Source organism: Gossypium raimondii, chromosome 8 (assembly GCF_025698545.1).
Source record: "Gossypium raimondii isolate GPD5lz chromosome 8, ASM2569854v1, whole genome shotgun sequence".
NCBI classification, from domain to species: domain Eukaryota; kingdom Viridiplantae; phylum Streptophyta; class Magnoliopsida; order Malvales; family Malvaceae; genus Gossypium; species Gossypium raimondii.
Genome location: NC_068572.1, coordinates 18,284,337 through 18,295,192, shown reverse-complemented (window position 1 = coordinate 18,295,192; position 10,856 = coordinate 18,284,337). Strand labels below are relative to the sequence as shown.

The 10,856-nt window shown below is 34.9% G+C and overlaps 1 non-coding gene across 1 annotated transcript; it reads right to left on the bottom strand.

Annotated features, from left to right (window-relative positions):
- Positions 1 to 6,751: 6,751 nt before the first annotated feature.
- Positions 6,752 to 6,858, bottom strand: LOC128032234 (small nucleolar RNA R71). Its single transcript, XR_008188362.1, has one exon. It is a non-coding gene; the product is annotated as a small nucleolar RNA R71 (small nucleolar RNA).
- Between the last annotated feature and the right edge of the window lie 3,998 nt (positions 6,859 to 10,856).

Genomic DNA, 10,856 nt, shown 5'->3' with positions numbered 1-10,856 from the left:
CAGCCACTTGATTTCTGTGCCCTTCCTATCTCTAATCTCCAGATCAAATTTCTACAGCAGTAATATCGATCGAATTAATATGGGTTTGGCATCTTTCTTGGTCACCAAGTACTTAATAGCAGAGTGGCCTATATACACCGTGACTTTAGTGCCCACAAGATAAGCTTTCAATTTGTCGAAGGTAAATACTACAACTAACAAGTCATTCTCAATGGTGGTGTAATTTAGCTATAAATCTGTCAACGTACGACTGGCATAGTATATAGCATGAAATACCTTGGCTTTTCTTTGTCCCAAGATTGCTCCTACAGCAAAGTCACTTGCATCACACATCAGTTCGAATGATAAAGTCCAGTTTGGTGCAGTGACTATTGGTGCTGTAATCAATTGCTTCTTCAATTCCTTTAATTATTGCAAGCATGGCCTATCAAAATTAATAGTTCTATTTTGTTCCAATAATGTGCAAAGAGGTTTGGATATTTTAGAAAATTCATTGATAAATCGACGACAGAATCCTATGTAACCTAGAAAGCTTTGGATACCTTTTACTGAAGTGGGTGGTGGCAATTTCACAATAACCTAAATTTTTGCTTTGTCAACGATAATTCCTTGCTGTAAAATCTTATGACCCAAAACAATGCCCTCATAGACCATTAAGTGTCATTTTTCCCAATTCAGCATAAGATTGGTTTCTTGACATCGACAAAGAACTAACTCCAGATTTTGCAAACAGTCTTCAAATGTATCACCGAACACAGAGAAGTCATCCATAAAAACTTCTAAGAATTTTTCCACCATGTCTGAAAATATTGCCATCAGGCAACGCTGAAAAGTTGCAGGGGCATTGCATAATCCGAATGGCATTCTTCAAAATTGAAAAATTTCTTACGAACATGTGAATGAGGTCTTCTCTTGATCAATAGGAGCTACGGTAATCTGATTGTATCCTGAGTATCCACCCAAAAAGTAGTAGAAGGCTTTCCCTACTAGTCTATCCAACATTTGATCGATTAATGGCAGAGGGAAATGGTCCTTCCTTGTTTCTTTGTTGAGTTTTTGATAATTCATAAAAATCCTCCATCTCGTGACAGTACGAGTGGGAATAAGTTCGCTGCTATCATTTTTACCATAGTGACACCCCTTTTCTTAGGGACACACTAAACAGGGCTCACCCAAGAACTATCAGAAATTGGGTATATGATTCTAGCTTCCAACCATTTCATAATCTCCATATTCACAACTTCCTTCATGATGATATTTTGTCTCCTCTGCTCAATAGATTTGCCATGGCAATCCTCCAGTATTATCTTGTGCATGTAAATTGTTAGACTAATTCCTTTGATATCTGCAATTGACCAACCCATGGCTTTCTTATATTTCCTTAAAACTTCCAATAATTGAGTCTCTTAATTTGTTGTTAACTCGAAAGAGATAACTACTGGCAATGTGTTGTTATCTCCTAGATACGTGTACTTCAAATGTACTGGCAAGGGCTTCAATTCTATCCTACAAGGGTCTTCTATGGATGGTCGAGGAGGTTTAAAAGAACGGTCTGACAAATTTAACGATTCAAATCTTCTCATTGATCTATTTCTAATTTACTGAACTTCCATCAGTTTATCAAGATCTGTAATCATGTCTGTGTCAATTAACTCACATACATCTGCATCATTTTCTGAATTGTTAGAACAAAAATCTTAAATTTTTTCTTATATTTCTGTACCTTAATCTCAATAGCATGGCATTCTTCATCAGTATCTACAAACTTCATAGCATCAAAGACATTAAAATTTAATGGTTGATAATTAACTGTAACACCCCTAACTCATTTACGACACCAGATTGAATTACCGAGTATTACGAAGAATTTACAACATTTAACCTTACATAAATTCTATATTTCTAAGTAAATATTAATAGCAAATCACATTCAATTTAAGTCAAACATACTTTTACGGGCCTTAAATCAGGCTTACTAGGCCCTAATCATAATTTGGAAACCTTCTGGTGTAAATCTGAAACAAACCTGAAAAGCTATGTAAAAGTTAAATTTTTTTGAAAATAAGGGTCACACAACCGTATGACACAGGCCAGCCCGTGTGGCCAAAACATGGCCGTGTGTCTATCCCACACGCCTGTGTCCTAGCCCATGTGCCTTCCCATATGTGTACTAAAAAAAGAGCCGTACGACCGTGTCACAGGTCGTGCCTCAAACCATGTAACTCACTATTTTGGGACACACGGCCTTGTCGTAGGTCGTGTGCCCAACCGTGTGAAACCTGGACCTAAAACTTATAAGACACATGGCCATGCGAATAGATCATTTATGACACATGACTGAATGACAGCCCATGTCTCAAGCCCTATGTACCAAAATGTACCTTAAAAATCAAGTTTACCAATTATATTTTCTTATGCCACAAGCATACCATTAACCAACCTATAAACTTATCCAATACTTACTTAAACAAGACCAAGACAAGTCAAAATCACACATAAACAACCTATTCTCATCAACCAACCAATATACCCAAACATCAACAAATTCAATATATCAACTATTTCAAATTATATGCTTAACATATCATATTTACATGCATAAACACCAAAACATTAAACATACCATACTAATATCAAAATGACCATTTCCAACATACTAGTTCAACTACATAATATCATAGTACTACAAGACCCTTTTTAATTACATGCCACTGTTAATGAACTTCAAAACAAAACACAAAATGACTACCAAGGTATGGATGATAGTGTGTGAGCTCCCAAGTTGATCCAATCGATGCTATGATTCCAAGAGTCCTACAAAATCAAATTTAACAAGTAAGCTCAATGAAGCTTATTAAGTTATATAAGTCAACTCAATTACTACATATTACGAAGTTCCAACAAATGTGAACATCTGATACACTGGCTCAAATCCTGCTAGGCACTAAGCCTGAATAACACATGCACTAAGCCTGCTAGGCATTAAGCCTGAAGAATATTATACAGATTTTAAAGTGCTACTTATAATGATAACTAAATGTAAACATAAATTGCATACTACAAACTTACTTGTGCAGTGACGACTAGTATTCGATAATGATTAATCAACCGTTTTTTCCTTTCCACGTTTATCTACGGAGGTACTCGTTTCTTGATCTATATAAAAATTGGACTCAATTAATTCAATTAAACACCTTTAAACATTTTATTAGCATAAAAATCCACAATTCACTAATTAAGACATTTTATACAATTATCTCTAAGCGTTTACAATCCACACAAATTAGTCATAGTCTTTAACTATTAAGTTTAAACAAATTAAGTTAAATAGCTTGTACCGATTCTTCATTAGCTCTAAAATAGTCCCTGAATATTTAGGTATTAGCTAGAAACCCTTAAAATTTCAAGATTTCAAGAATTAAGCCCTTAACTTTAAAAACCAACTCATAACTATATTACTAGACTATCTAAACCACCTTCAACTTAAAAATTTATTCACAAACCAGCAAGGTATCTAAATTCAATCATGGTAAATTCACAAACTCATTACTTTTCTACAAATTAATATACGGGTTGCTTGAATAAAGCTTCAAAAATCATGAATTTACTAAAATTAACAAAAACAGGGTTGGAATCACTTACATGCAAACACCTTAATTGATCAATTATTCAAGCTCTAAAATTGCTATTTCTTTCTCCATTTTTAGCAAAAGAAATCCAAGGAATAAGAAGTTTAGTGTTTATTTTTATTTTTATTTTCTTTTTTATATTTTTAATTACTCAATTACTTATTTATCCTTAACTAACACATGAAATTTAACAACCACTAGCCCATTACCGTCCACTAAAATATGTGTTAGTTAATACCCTTAACTAATAGAGACCAACCTTTGCAACTTTATGATTTAATACTTCTTAGTTAATTAACCATCTAAATTTCAAAATTTCTAAGTGAAAAGTTAAAATGACTTTAATGTAATGCTACAGACATTAAATAAACATCACAATATTACCCTATTCATCGAGATCGTGGTCCCGAAACCACTTTCCTTGAAACCATTGAAAACAGGTCGTTACATTAACTCTCATAGTTAATTCACCTTTTTTGGGCATTAATTAATGTTCTACCCATTACTAAGAAAGGTCTCCCAAGTGTGATTGGTACCTCTTTATTAGCCCCACATTCTGGAATAATAAAATCTGCTAGAAAAATAAATTAATCATCTCTTATCAGCACGTCTTCGATTTTACCTTCTGGATGTGCATATGATCTACTAGCTAATTGCAGTGTGATAGTTGTATGGTATTTGGAAACACAAAAATATATAGACTTTTTCATGCCCTTTTTAACTCAAATTCATGTAGTTTAGGTGTAATTCTTGTCGAAAAATATATAATAATTATAAAATAATTGAATTGCACTTAAATTATTAACATATTCAATTTTTATTAATTTTTGACAAATTCACACAAAGTGTGAAAATTAGCTCGGTAGACACTGCTAGAAGCACAAAATCGGGGAGCAATTTTTGAAGCATCGAGGTGAACTAATTTTTAGCCTCATACGGTCCAAATTATGAATATTAATTCATAATATAATTAATTTTAACTTTAATCTAAATTATTTTGGGTTAAATAATTATTATTAATTAAATTATGAATGGTGGTCCAGTTGTGCTGAACCGAGAAGACCGATCCAACTGAGCAAATGGGTTGCCCAGAACCATCCAAAATGCTGACCCAATCAGCTCAAATTGGCTGGTTATTTGACTTGCAATTAAGCCCTTAAATTTTCCTTGAAATTGCATTCAAACCCCTCCATTCATCAAGCTTTTGTAGATTTACCCCTTGGCTAAATTTAGCAAGCTTGAAAGCTTCAAACTTGTCACATGTGTGGCTGGCTAAGGGGGGAGTTAATGGCTATTGATTTTTCCTATTTTAGCAGCCTATCCAACCTATAAATACCCCTTTTTCTGCTCATTTCAAACACACCTCTCACACCTCTCTCTCTTTTTCACTTGTTTTTCTCTCCTTTATTTCCCATTTTTTCCTTCCTTTTCCTTGCCGATTTCCCGTCTTGGAAAAGAGCCCTTCAACTGCCATTGGTAGCAACATTCAAGTGCTTGTAGAAGCCTCAGTTCAACAGAGCAAGTGGAGAAGGAAGAGCGGAGTAAACTAGTCTAGCTTCGAAGAAATATCAGATTTAATCCTAGTTCCCTATCCTTTAGTTTTTATTTTTTTTATGAACATGTCTATGAATATTTTTTTTGTTGTTAGTCTAAATTTAATTAACATGGCTTAAATTTAATTCATGTTAGGTTAATTGCATTTTATCCACTTAAGTTATTAAAATTATGTTTGTGTTGTTATAGGTCTTGGTAAATTGTTTGATTAAGTAAAATCATGATTATGTTATTCTTGCATTACAATTCTAAGATAACTAATGAATTAATTATTAATCATGTTGAAATTGTAATTAATTGACACAATACTTAATCAGTGCATGTTTAATCTTCTAAGGTAGTGAGGGTTAAATTAGAGACGGTATTAAACGATACATTAGCCTTGCATAACTTGCAAGATTATTGTGATTAAATTGTTTCAATGTAGGTATATGTTGCTACCTCACTTAATCTTTTACTTGCTTATTTAAATTAATTAATTGTTTGAATTGGCATAGTGAAATGTTCAAGAGATTAGTTAATTTAGTAAGTTTGTATGTGTTATAGTTAACAAATTCCCAAGTTGCCATGAATTATTTCGTAACAACATGGTCATTTTTTAACGATATTAAGTTAAGAAATGTAATTAATCAAACACAATTATGTCATCTTGATTAAAATCATCTTTTGAAATCGTGCATTGGAACTTTTATTTTGTTTTATTTTATTTTTCTTTGTTAAATATTAGGTTTTAATCACTTCCTTAAAATCAAAATATTTTTAATCACCAAAGTGCTTTTAATTGCATTTCATAAATATTTTCTTATACTGTCCCTGTGGGTACGATAACTCGACGTTTACTTGTCATTTTATTACTTGTTGCGATTGTGTACACTTGCACATTTCCATCGTTCCAAGTTTTTGGCGCCGTTGCCAGGGACTATTTAAAAGTCATTATTTATGAATTTGTTAATTTTTCATTTTGATTTATTTTTCTGTTCAATTTGAACTTAGTTAATTTTTTCTGTGTTGTTTTAGGTTTTTATGTGTATTGATCAAATTATCGATTTACTCCCCATAAACCCTAATATTGAAAGCACTTTTTGACAACGAAGAAGACAAGCGGTTCCAAGACGGATCAAAGAGATGAACTTTGAAATTTTGAATTAAGGAAACAGAGCAAACCCTACTCAAAATCCTATCCTTATTGCTGATGATAGGGATAGAGCTTTAAGATAGTATGACGTGTCAATGTTTCATGATCTTAATCCGAGCATTAGGAGATCGAAAATTGAGACACAACAAATCAAGCTGAAGCCAGTCATGTTCTAGATGCTTCAGATAGTTGGCCAATTCAGTGGAATGCCTACTGGATATCCTCACCTTTAGTTAAGATTGTTTATGGAGGTATGCGATTCTTTCAAGTTAGCCGGAGTAACCGAAGATGTACTACGATTAAAGTTGTTCCCATATTCACTAAGGGACAGAGCTTGAGCCTGGTTGAACTTATTGCCACCATATTCCATTACTACATGGCAAGAGTTAGCAGAAAGATTCCTCATAAAGTATTTCCCACCTAGAAGAATGCTAAGTTAAGGAATGAGATCACTATTTTCCAACAAATGGATGACGAGTCCTTGTATGAGGCATGGGAAAGGTACAAAGAATTATTATGGAAGTGCCCTCATCATGAAATCCCGTATTGCATCCAACTTGAGACATTCTATAATGGTCTCAATGCTCACACGTGAATGGTAGTGGACGCTTCTGCTAACAGAGCTCTCCTTTCTAAGTCTTATAACAAGGATTATGAAATCATTGAGAGGATTTCTAGCAACAATTATCAATGGCCAACCAACTGAGCAGCTTCAGGAAGATGAGTCGCTGGAGTACATGAAGTGGACACTCTCACTTCACTTGCATCTCAGGTATCCTCAATATCATTGATGCTTAAAAATTTTACCACTAATGGGTTTAGTAATTTTGCAGCTCAGCCATCAAATCAATTCAAAAATGTGGCATGTGTTTATTTTGGGGAAGGACATTCATTTGAAGAATGTCTATCAAACTCAAAATTCGTGTATTACATTGGTAACCAGAACCAAAACCAAGGAAGGCAAGGACTGCAATCCAATTTCTATAACTCATCTTGGTGAAACCACCCTGATTTCTCTTGGATTAACCAAGGGGCTCGACCTAATAACACTTATGCCAAACCTAGACTGACCCAGCCACCTGTTTTTACCCAACAAGTTCAGAAGCAACCTCAAGCTAAATCTTCTAATGGCTTAAAAAACTTGTTGAAGGCATACATAGCCAAAAATGATGCCTTGATCCAAAGCCAAGTAGCCATATTGAAAAACTTGGAGAACCAAATAGGCTAGCTTGCAATTGAACTTAAGAACCAACCACAAGGTGCTTTGCCTAGTGATACGGAGAATCCAAGAAATCTGGGGAAAGAGCATTGTAAAGCATTGACATTGAGAAGAAAAAAGACATTAGAGGCTAACACTGTCGAAGTTGAAGAGGAGCTAGCTGATGCTCAAGATTCAGTTGAAGTTCAACCAAGTGTTGAAATTCTAGCTTCACCAGAACCAGAATCTACAAAATCTAATAAGGTAACTTCTGAACCAGTCAATTCTGATAAACTAATAACTTTTTTAGATACAGAAATGCCACAGAAGATGAATCAACTAGTTTCAGTAAAAAGTCCCCCACCACCCTACCCTCAAAGACTTCAGAAGTAGAAGAAGGAAGTCTAGTTCAAGAAATTTCTAGACGTACTCAAGCAAATTCATATCAACATTTCGTCGGTAGAAGCACTTGAACAAAAGTCGAATTATGTCGAATTCATGAAGGATATCTTGTCTAAGAAACGAAGATTGGAGAATTTGAGACAGTAGCCTTGATGAAGGAATGCAATGCATATCTTCAAGACAAGCTACCCCTAAAGTTGAAGGATCCTAGATGTTTTACCATACCTTGCAACATTGGAGCAACATATTGTGGTAAGACACTATGTGATTTGGGTGCGACCATTAACTTGATTCCCATGTCCATATTTAGGAAGTTGGGGATAAGTGAAGTTAAACCTCTATGGCTACACTTCAATTCGCAGATTGATCTTTAGCATATCCAGAAGGAAAAATCGAGGATGTATTGGTACGTGTTGATAAATTTATTTTCCTTATTGACTTTGTTATTTTATACTTTTAAACAGATAAAGAGGTGTTAATCATCCTAGGAAGCCCTTTCTTAGCAACGGGAAGGACCCTTATTGATGTGCAGATGGGCAAGCTTACTAGGCGTGTTCAAGACGATAAGGTAACATTTAATGTTTTTAAATATATGTAATTTCCTGATGCAGTTGATGATTTTTCTACAGTATCCGAGTTAGAGTAATTATTCATGGAAAAGGAACTTAACTATTTTGATGACTCGTTAGAGCAAATTTTGACATTAGACCCTCCAAGTGGTGAAGAGGGGAGAGAGTACTTAGCTTTTCTAGAAGCTAATCAAAAGGGATTTAATCTCTAATCCATCTTTGAATCTTTGAAGTTAGAAAGTAGAGATTACGTCCAGCCAAAAGCGTCAATTAAGGAGCCACCTAAATTAGGACTGAAGGTACTTCGCTCACATTGAAAATATGTTTATTTAGGTAACACTTCTACTTTGCCTATGATTGTTTTAGTGGAGTTGACCGAAGAGCAAGAAGAGAAACTCATCCTAGTATTGAAACAATTCAAGAAGGCTATCGGATGGACCAAAGTAGATATTTGTGGCATTAGTCCACTGTATGCATGCACAAGATCATCCAAGAAGATGGCGAGAAAGGGATGATTGACGGACAACGAAGACTGAACCCCATCATGAAGGATGTGGTAAAGAAAGAAATCATTAAGTGGTTAGATGTGGGCATAATTTACCCCACCTCAGATAGTTTATGGGTAAGTCCAGTCTAGTACGTGGCAAAGAAAGGAGGTATCACAGTCATAGAGAATGAAAACAACAATTTGATACCAACCAGAATGATTACGGGATGGAGAATTTGCATCGGTTAACGGAAGCTGAACAAGGTGACTAGGAAATACCACTTTCCTTTATTGTTTTTGGATTAAATGCTGGATAGACTTGCAAGTTGAGACTATTACTATTTTCTCGATGGATACTTAGGGTATAATCAAATTACATTAGCGCCAGAAGTTCAACACAAGACAACATTCACATGCCTGTATGGTACGTTTGCATTTAGATGCATGTCATTTGGTTTATGTAATGCACCTGCTACATTTCAAAGATGTATGATGCCTATTTTTACTGACATGGTTGAGAAGTATTTGGAAGTATTTATGAATGATTTTTCAGTATTTGGAGATGCATATGATGTTTTCTTTGCTAATCTAGCCAAGCAACTAAGGCGATGCGAGGACACAAACCTCGTACTTAACTGGGAAAAATTTCATTTCATGGTACGAGAATGTATTGCTCTAGGGCATCGAATAACGAGAGATGGAATCGAGGTAGATAAAGCAAAGGTGGATGCTATTGAGAAATTCCCACCTCTAACATCTGTAAAGGGTGTTAGGAGCTTTTTGGTCCACATCGGTTTCTATCGGAGATTTATAAAGGACTTCTCCAAAATTGCTAAACCCTTATGAAAATTATTAGAAAAGGAAAAAATGTTCAAATTTGATGAGGACTGCTTAAGAGCTTTCAATGATTTAAAGAGTCAGTTAGTTTCGGCACCAATCATCGTCACACCAGACTAGGATTTGTCATTTGAACTGATGTGTGACGCAAGTGACTTTGTGATAAGAGCTGTGATGGGCCAACGAAGGAATAAATTTTTTCACCCCATCTACTATGCAAGCCGGACTTTGACGGGAGCTCAATTGAATTATATGGTAACATAGAAAAAGTTACTTGCTATTGTGTTTGCTTTTGACAAGTTTCGATCTTATCTTATAGGCACCAAAGTGACTTTTTATACGGATCATTGGAAAATTAAATACTTACTTGCCAAGAAGGATGCCAAGTCGAGATTAATCTGATGGGTACTTCTACTCCAAGAATTTGATCTAGAAATTCATGATCGAAAAGGGGTAGAAAATCAAGTAGCAAACCACTTGTCCAGATTGGAACCGCAAGAAGGAAATTCTCCACTTATACCCATTCAGGAGAAATTTCTAGACGAGCACATGCTTAAGGTAAATCATGTCCATAATATCCCTTGGTTTGCTAATTTTCCTAACTATTTAGCTTGTGGTTTGATGCGATTGATAAGACGTATCAAAAAAAGAAAAAGTTTCTCAACGATGTGAAGTACTATTTCTGGGAAGAACCATACTTGTTCAAAAAATGTGCAGATCAAATGATCAGGAGATGCATGACAGAATATGAAGTACATAAGATTTTATACCATTACCACACAACTCCAATGGGGGACAATTCAGAGGTACACGTACTGCGGGTAAAGTATTGCAAGCCAGTTTCTTTTGACCAATACTATTCAAAGATGCATATGCTTATGTAAAAAGTTGTGATCGATGCCAAAGGGTTGGAAATGTCACAAAAAAATGAGATGCCTCGAACCAAAATCATTGAGGTAGAATTATTCAATGTTTTGGTTATTGACTTTCTTTGTCCTTTCCCTCCGTTTTTTGGTCACAAGTACATATTGGTAGCAGAATACTA